Below are 10,110 nucleotides of genomic sequence, written 5' to 3'. Positions count from 1 at the left end.
ATAATTAGGAATATAACTTTTAAAAGAAACGTGAATTCAAGAACTCAAAATCAACTTATCTCAAGAATACTCAAATCTAGGGAAAGTTTCCTAGATTACTCTTTTACTGATCTGAAAGTAGATGTAGGGTGTGAGGACGAACTAGTCCAACACTATGATAGCCTTACATACCTAGAAGAACAAGATTATTGAAGAATCTTGAAGAATCTTTAAGAATCTTGAAGAAGAACTTGATTAGAAGCCTTGAAACCCTAGCTTGAAGGTAAACAATCAAGAAGACCTTTCTTGAGATTCTCGAGTTAGTTTCTTAAAATCTCTATAGCCAAAAATTATGATTTTCATGAGTGAAGATGAAAATCTGATTGTTTTGAGCTTTTTATTAGTCAAGAAATTCGTTGATGGTTTTCTTGGAGGTAAAAAGACAAAAACCGATTATTTTCAATATTTTCCCGTCGGCTAATTCGTAACAGCACTGTATAGGTTACTAAAATAGTCATAACTTTTTACTCAGATATTGGATTGACGTGAAATTGGTGGGGTTGGAAAGTAGATTCAATTACCTTTAATTGGATAGGTTATGGCTCACGTAACTCTTAATATTCTAAGAGATATGGTCGTTTAAAGTTGACCTAAGCAGAATCTTACTTCAAAACTTAATAAACTTCAAGAACTCATCAAGAACTTAAATCCATAAATTTCAAGAACGAAATTACGCTGAATAAATCATGATTGGCGTGTGGGTGAAAGAACCCAACACTATGGAAGCTTACATACCTCTTAGGGATTAAACCCATGGCGAAAATCCGCAACAAGATGCAAGAATCTCGACGAACGCTTGATCCTCTCCTCTTTTCTCCTCTTTTCTCTTCTTGAACTCTCAACTAAAACCCTAGGTGTATTTTAGAATTATAAAACTGAACCTAATCAGATTAGACCCCTAAAATATTACTAAAAACGAATTAAATCTGTTTGGATAAGGAAAAGACCAAAATACCCCTCTAAAACCCGATTTTGACTTTCCTTAAATGGACAGCCTAACTTCAAAAGGCCATATCTCACTCATCCGACCTCGAAACTTAGCAAACTTGGCGGCGTTGGAAAGATAATTCAAATATCTTCCCTACGGTATATGGTAGTACAACTTAATCATCCTGAGCTATGAGTTATGGTCGTTTGAAGTCGACCCAAAACTCATACTTAGCTTAACTTGCAAAATTTCAGATTTTGCTATTTCCAATTTAATTCTTTTTGGAACTCAAGGTGCTACATCTAATAACCTTAACACTTAAGAAATTTTTAATTCCTTGCAAAAATCTCACCCACTATGAAGAAAGGTTCGGGTCTTAGTTCGAAAATTTTCTGGGGTGTTACAGTTTTTGTCACTCTTTAAAGAGAACATGTTGACAAGATTAAACCTAATTTTTGCAATTAGAATTATTAAAAAGCAAAAGCCACTCTCAAGGAAGAACTGCTAACATACATAACAAGGGACCTGATCGAGTGTTGTAGCACCTTCAATTCTTGTTCATATTGTAGATCTAATCCTATGATATAAAGGATCATAAATCATCTCATCTGTTGTTATTGTTGAGTGAGTTTGTGGCTAGAGTTAGCCAAGTTGTGTTGTTGAAGTCTGTATTAGCTAGAAGTAGTTGATATAGTAGCCAATAGAGTTATTGTTTTGTGTCTTGTAATAGAGGAGTTACAAGGTGTATAGGATTCTGGGTGTAATGATTTGTAAGTATTTGATAACAGTCAACTACACACTTATAATTCGATGTGTAAACAAACATATGCAATATAAAGCCCAACGAAGAGATGGGGTTGATCTCACATGGAATGGATGATAGTAATTCACCCTATGATGTATTCTATTTCACTATGGATTTGTACGTTGATCCAATTTGGGGGNGGGGGGGGGGGGGATGACGATTCAAATTGATGACGATTCAATTACAAATTTGAACGCTTGATATGTTGTAACAAGTTCTCGAACGCAAAGCCTTAAACAAGGGATGTTCACAAGTAATTGGGGACTCTTAGCTAGCATTTGGCCACAGATTTTTAAATATTTTTGGCAAATATTATTTGGGCGAAAATTTAGGCGAAATTTCCACATGTGTCTGGTCATAGTATTTAGAAAACATATTTTACTTTTTTAGAAAAAATATGATTTATACTCATAAGTTTTAAAAACTATAAAAAATAACCATAAGTTTATATTACAAGTCAATTGAATCTTCGTTGCAACAAATAACAAGTAGTGTCCGTTACACTAGAGCAATGTGGTAGTTTGGAGTGAGTGCACCAAGCATCATTTCATACAATTGACAAAGCACCTAACTTTGTTATCCTAAGCCGATTGATCTTCATTTTCACCAACAACCATATCATCACTTTCAAGTGAATATTTCATTACTACTTTAGTGTTCACGTAAAAATTTATGTAATATAGTACAAACAACTACTATAGAGTGTGTTTTTGTAAAAGATAAAAATTTGGTGTAGAATTTGAATTTTTAAAAGATCACAAATAATGAAATTTGGCCCAAATACTAATTTTTTCTAGTATTTGAGAATTTGGGTTACTTGCCAAAAGTATTTGCCAAATAATGACAAATTGTATGGACAAACACTATTTGCCAAAAAAAATTTCCAAACTTTACTTGGAAATCTATGGCCAAACGGGTCCTTAAGAGTGTGCTAGCATGGATTATAATTCTACAGATTGGGTATTAGCAATTGCTAAAATTGGTTAATTCTTAATGGGTAAGTTATATTCAAGGTAATGACTACTATTTATCAATTGACAATCACAAATCATGTAGGTTTTCATCAAACCCCAACAATAGCATTAAAAATTTGACTTGAAAAAAAACATGAATTATGGGAAGAAATGGTATATATTGCAGAAGAAGTTCAAGAACCATAGGTGGTGAAGATCTCAATTATGATACTAAGTGAAGAGGAGAAGTTAGCTAGGGGGATTGTGGTTACCTAGAATAAGGCAACTAACTTTGCCTTCTGCATCAATAGTTGTGCATTAGCATATATTAAAGTGATTGAAACAGATACACCAGTGGAATGGGAGGACAGAAGACGGGTATATTTTCAAAAGACCGGACAAAATCTTGATAAATCAAGCCTTCATAGAGAGTTTCCCTTCAAGCAAGGTTCACCATCTCATTACGCAAGGGTCAAATCATGGCACATTGCATATAATATTTACTTCTGAAGAAGAACCTACCGTCAGACCATTTAGATTCCTAAACTTTTGAGCCAAACAACATCAATTTAAAGGAATAGTGTAAGAGAATTGAAACACTGATTTTGTGGAAAGCTCTATCATGAAATTTTAGTTTAAACTCAAAGAAGTAAACATAGCCCTGACTAGATAGAGTAAGGAGGTGTTCGACAATATTTTCCAACAACTAGCCACTTTGGATGATGTGATAATGGTTAAAGAGGCTTAATTGGAAATTCATTTAATAACAACTATTATAGAAAGAATATTGGTAGCAGAAAATCGGGGATGAGGTGGTTTTCAGAAGGACACAGAAATACTAAATTCTTTCACTTCTATGTCAAAGGAAGAAGGAAAAAATTCCACCCAACTCAGATAAACCATATATATAGGGAGATTTTGTAACCACCAAACAACAAATAGGAGAGGAAGTTGTTGATATTTTCTCAAAGCAATTCACTGAAAAGGTTTTTAATCATGACTTCTCCATGCTCCAGAACATCCTACAGGTGATTACAAAGGATCAAAATAAGGATATAATTAAATTGCCCATCCTGGAGGAAGTAGAAGAGGTGGTTTTTGAGCTCAATGAGGATAGTGATAGTGGCACTGATGGCTTCTCAGTATAAGATTAAATACTTTCAGGATCTTGAACACGATAATCTTACATAGAAATTATTAGGGGCACATATTTGATGCGGAAGACACCATCACAGAGAGAAGCGGAAGCGTTAGTCGTAAATTGGTTTCTACCTCCTTGCCCAAACTTTATGTTACCACAACTGTTAGCGATGGAATTATTGTAGAGAATATGTGATAACCCTAATGGGTGGAGGGATGACTAATTTATAGAGATTATGACTTAATCTGGTACGTCCATCAAGTAACTAATGTACGGACGAGATCTATTCCTAACGTGGGCCATAATTAAGAAATAATTAATAATAATTCTTACATTCTCCCACTTGGCCCAATGACCATATAACATTAATATTTCATATTAGTGGCACATGTAATAAATTTCTTCTATAATGTCCATCATACATACCACAATATAACAAACTACTAATGCGAGTTATGGCGGTTGTACATAAATTTTAAGCTGCATACTTCCTTCCATATACTACTATATTAGCAACTCATTATACTAGGTTCATAAGCTATAAAAACATATAACATTATGGTCCACAATAACGTCTCATAGAGACTTATCTCGTAATATCTCAAAACAATAATGTATACACCATTATGAGAAATAAGAAATTCATTAATGTATATCAGAAACACATAATTTGAGCTCAGAGTGTAAAAACATCATAAATATATCAATCATACGTACAACCAAGACCCATTCTTTGAACATGTTCTTTAAATGTCTTTGGTTGTAAGCCTTTTGTTAACGGATCTACAATCATGAGATCAGTTCTAATATTCTCAAGTAACACGATTTGTTTCTGAACTTCTTCCTTAACAGTAAAGTATTTTAATTCCATATGTTTGGCACATTTGGAGTACTTATCGTTCTTGGAGAAGAATATTGTTGCAGCATTATTACAATAAATTTTTAGCGGCTTCATAATGGTGTCGACAACCTCAAGTCCTGAAATGAAGTTCCGCAGCCATAATGCATGAATTGTGGCTTCATAACATGTCACAAACTTTCTTTGCAGTTTTTTCATTAATCCATTCCAGGATTACTTTAATATACTCATAGCATTCCGATCGCAAAACTAATATCTGGTCTTGTGCAAGTTTGAACATACATCAAACTTCCAACAATAGAAGATGAAGGAATTGATTTCATTTCTTTTCATTCTACATCATTCTTTGGGCATTGCATGAGATTAAATTTGTCTCATTATTTTGAATAGGAACTATTCTTAATTATTCATGTTAAATCTCTCTAGAACTCTTTCGATATAACCTTTTTGAGACAGTCCCAATAATCCTTGTGATCTATCACGAAATATTTTCTATCCCTACCACATATGATGCCTCGCCCATATCTTTCATTTCAAAGTTCATAGAGAGAAAATCTTTCGTCTCACGCAATATGCCTAAATCATTAGCAGCAAGTAAAATGTCATCAACATACTGAAAATACAAACTTACTCCCACTAATCTTTTGGTATATACACCGATCAACGGTAATCTCCTTAAATCCAAAAGATGATATGGTATCATTAAACTTTATATATCATTATCGTGAGGCTTGTTTGAGTCCATCTATTGACTTCTTTAGCTTACACACCATTTGATCTTTTCTTTAATTTTGAAACCCTCTGGTTGGTCCATATAAACATCCTCATCAAGGTCTCCATTAAGAAAGACAGTTTTCACATCCATTTGATGTAACTCTAAATCATAATGAGCTACCAAGGCCAAAACAATTCTTAATGAGTCTTTCTTTGAGACTGGTGAAAGGTCTCTTTATAATCAATGCCTCCTTTTTAGTGTATCCCTTGGCAACAAGTCTGGCTTTATATCATTCAATATTACCATTAGAATCGCATTTGGTCTTGAAGACTGATCTACACCTGATTCTTTTAGAATTTTCTGGTAATTCAACAAGATCCCAAACTTTATTGTATTCCATGGATTTTAACTCTTCATTATAACATCAATCCATTTATTAGATTCAGTGCTTTCTATGGCCTGTGAAAATGAAACCGGATCTTTATTAATTCCAATGTCAAAATCTGACTCTTGTAAATAAATCACAAAATCATCTGAAATGGCCGATTTTCTTAATGGCACTGTTTGTGGTTCATTTGCGTCAGATACTTGTGAGTTAGTTCCTTTTTGAAGTGTTTCACCCAAATGTTGTTCAACATTGTTAAAGTGTTCTTCAACAAGAGGAACAACATTTGTGATTGGTGCGGAAGTAGGTACATTCATGGGCAATGAAATATTTACCCTTACCTCATTAATTTCCACACTTTGTCGTTCAATACTCCCACTAACTTCACCATTCTCAAGGAATTTTGCAAATGGATTTGGACATTGTTCGGATTCGTTATACTTTCCATAATATTCACCACCTCTATCTGACCTAATGATTTTCACCTCTCTATCTAATTGTCTTTCAACCTCATTAATGTACACTTTTAGAGCGTCTGCTGCTTGAGATTTTTCTTTCAACAAATAGATAAATCCATAACATGAAAAATCATCGATAAAGGTGATAAAATATTTTTCTCCACCTTAAGATGGAACATCAAAGGGTCCGCAAATATCAGTGTGTATAATTTCAAGAAGTTGAGTGCTCCTTGTGGCACATTTCTTAGCATGTTTGATTTTCTTTCCTTTAATGAAATCCAAACATATATCAAGATCAGCAAAATTCAATTTCGGAAGAATTTCATTCTTTACTAATCCTTTTAATCGTTCTTTGGATACATGGCCCAAACGTTTATGTCACAAATAATCAGAACTTTCATTTAGTGAACTACGTTTAATTTCAACATTTTGATGAATAGTAAGCAGGGAGTCAGAAAAATTATTATCGAGTTTAAATCTATATAAACCATCAATAAGAACACCAAAACCACAAAAATAGTATTCTTATATAAATTGAAACATTCATGTCCAAACTTAAAATCAAATCCAGAAACATCAAGTCTTGAAAGGGAAATCAAATTCCTAGAAACTGAAGGAACATAAAGAGTCTGTAATAGATCAAGGTGATGTCCAGTCTCCAAGAACAATCGATAAGTCCCTATGCCTTCAATTTGAGCCTTCATGCGATTTCCCATGAACACGAAATCCTTAGTTGGATTTGTAATTTGGATCGTAGTGAATCCCTGCAACATAGTGGATACATGAGTAGTTGCACCAAAATCAAGCCACCAAGTATTATTAGGAATTTCTACTAAATTTGATTTGAAACATACAAAAGCACTAAATGTACCTTTCTTTTCAAGTCAGGCTTTACGTTTCAGGCAATATTTCTGATAGTGTCCTTCCTTTTTACAAAAATGACACACATCATCCTTGAGTTCCTTATGAGTATCCTGTGGAACTTTAGCAGGTGCTTTCTTTTTCTTAAACTTGTTGGCCTTCACTTTAAGTCCTTTATCAGCTCCTTGACCTATTAGGTTAATGTAATGACCTCATTGTTTCTTAAGTCTTGACTCCTCTTGAGTAAGCATACTGGACAATTCACTAACATCCCACTTATCCTTAATAGTGTTATAGTTAATTTGGAATGGTCCATACTCAAGAGGCAATGAGTTTAGAATAAACTAAACCAAGAAGGTGTCATCCAATTTCATCCCCAAGGTCCTAAGTCTTGCTGCAATGTTAGTCATCTCGATGATATGATTTTGCATACTACGCGACCCATCAAACTTCATGGTCGTGAGTTCAGCCATTAGTGTACCAGCGAGAGACTTATCATCAGAACGAAAACGTTCTTTCACAAACTTCAGGTATTCCCTGGCACTTTTTATTTGTGGAATAGTACTCTTAATGTTGTTAGCAACAATCATTCGCATAAACATAAGGCTTAATCTGTTAGAGCGTTCCCATGATTTATGAAAGACTTCTCATCCTCACTACTCTTATTAGTAATGGCAGTAGGTTTGTCATTCAGCAGAGCCAAGTCAAGATCCATTACACCTAAGTGGAACACAGTAACAGACGAAGCATGCAAATGAAGATGAATAACTGCAAAATAGATATACATGCTCACAAAGCAGAAATTAATGTGAATTCAGTAAAGCGATAAAAATATATCGTAATTCTCCTTTGGGTAGATACTACGACATCATAATTTAAATGCCAATTTTATCTTTAATAGGTAATTGAATATATTTTAATCAAACATATACGATATCTTTGGATATACAATATATGTTTGACTAAAAAGATTAATTTACCTCATAATTTTCACTATTCGTAGAATGATTGATTCACCTTTGGGTAAATTCTTAAGTTCTAGCAATAGTGAAAGTCAATTTATCTATTTATTTTCAATATAGGCATTTCATTAACTTTCATAGATAAATGACAATTTTATGAATGCACATTTTTTTTAATCATACTAGTTTGGCCACTTTGGTGACTAACAAACAATATAAATACAAATGCACACATAATATCATAAAATTTTGTGCATGTGCATAATTTTATACATTTTAGTTTGGTCACTTTGGTGACTAACAAACTATAGAAACATAATAAATGCATCACGTGATCATAAACATGATATGTGTAGACGTTAATTTCTCTAGTTTGGCCACTTTGGTGACTAACAAACTATAGAAACATAATACATGTATCAAGTGATCATAAACATGATATGTGTAGACGTCAATTTATCTAGTTTGGCCACTTTGGTGACTAACAAACTATTTTGCACAAAAAATACACACATATTATTTATTGCTTAGTATAACGACCACTTTAATTTATTGAATGATTTGAAACAAAACATATTAATTATGTCATAGAAAAATTATTATATGGTATACAAATTCATACATTCTTACACAATATCTCATCAGAGATCATAATATTTTGCAGACTTATAAAGTTGGAAATCATAAATGTATGCGGATATGCAAAATACGTGCACAAATTGTTCAAAACAAGAAGAAATAATTTGTGGGAAATTCGTCAGAAGAATGGTACTTATGCACATGACTTTATATATGTACCAAATTTTCAATAATAAATTAGTTATTATTTATTTATTTACTTAAGGGCTAAGATCACACACGTCTTAAACAAAACCTTTCCATACACACAAAGGTTTGAGGCACTGATTCGTTGACATTATTGTATCAGAATTCCATTGCGTTACATGATAAATATTTCCATATATATGTAAGATTATTCGTTCAAACAATCCAGGCTCTGATGCCACATGTAAGATTAAATACTTTCAGGATCTTAAACACGATAATCTTACATAGAGATTGTTAGGGGCACATACCTGATGCAGAATACATCATCACAAAGAGAAGCGGAAGCGTTAGTCATAAATCGATTTCTACCTCCTTGCCCTAACTTTATGTTACCACAAACATCAACGATGGAATTATTGTAGAGAATATGTGATAACCCTAATGGGTGGAGGGAAGACCAATGTATAGAGGTTATGACTTAATCTGGTACATCCATCAACTAACCAATGAACGGACGAGATCTATTCCTTATTAATTATTATTTATGGTATTACTTGGGTTACAAGTAAACTTGGGCCATAAGTAAGAAATAATTAATAATAATTCTTACACTCAAAATTAGTTTTTCACAGTTACGGGGACATTGTGGGAGAGGATACTACTAAATTAGTGAGGTCTTTCTTTTGTGGGCAAGAGTTGTCCAAATTCATTACACATACTAATTTTGTACTTGATTTCAAGAAAGAATAATGTACAGGAATTCATAGACTTGAGGACTATCATTTTGAGTACATTAATTGATTAGAATATTTCTAGAATGCTTCATGAGAGATTAATTGGGGTCGTGTCATTGATAATATATCAAAATTAATCTTGCTTTGTCAAATGAAGAAGCATAACAAAAAATATCTTGTTGGAAAAAGAAATCATCAAAGACATTAACCTTAGGAACAATAGTATCAATATAATGTGAAACTAGATGTAACACGTCACGACTTTATTCTTAAAATCTGAATCATTCGTTGTAAGTATATAAGCTTGAATTAGGTGATGTCCTACTTGTGCTTATGTGTAAAGGTTCATTCCTATGTGTGGGAAGTATATTGAAAGTGGTTTAGGATCATAAGATCCCTCTACTACCAAGTCTAGTTCAAAAATTTCCTACCAACTAAATATTTCGTATTAGTTCATAAAAGGGTTAACTTCAAAAAACTATATCTCTCATCAAATAATGAA

The sequence above is a fragment of the Solanum stenotomum genome, chromosome 10 (genome assembly GCF_019186545.1).
Source record: "Solanum stenotomum isolate F172 chromosome 10, ASM1918654v1, whole genome shotgun sequence".
Lineage (NCBI taxonomy): Eukaryota > Viridiplantae > Streptophyta > Magnoliopsida > Solanales > Solanaceae > Solanum > Solanum stenotomum.
This window is presented reverse-complemented; position numbering follows the sequence as displayed.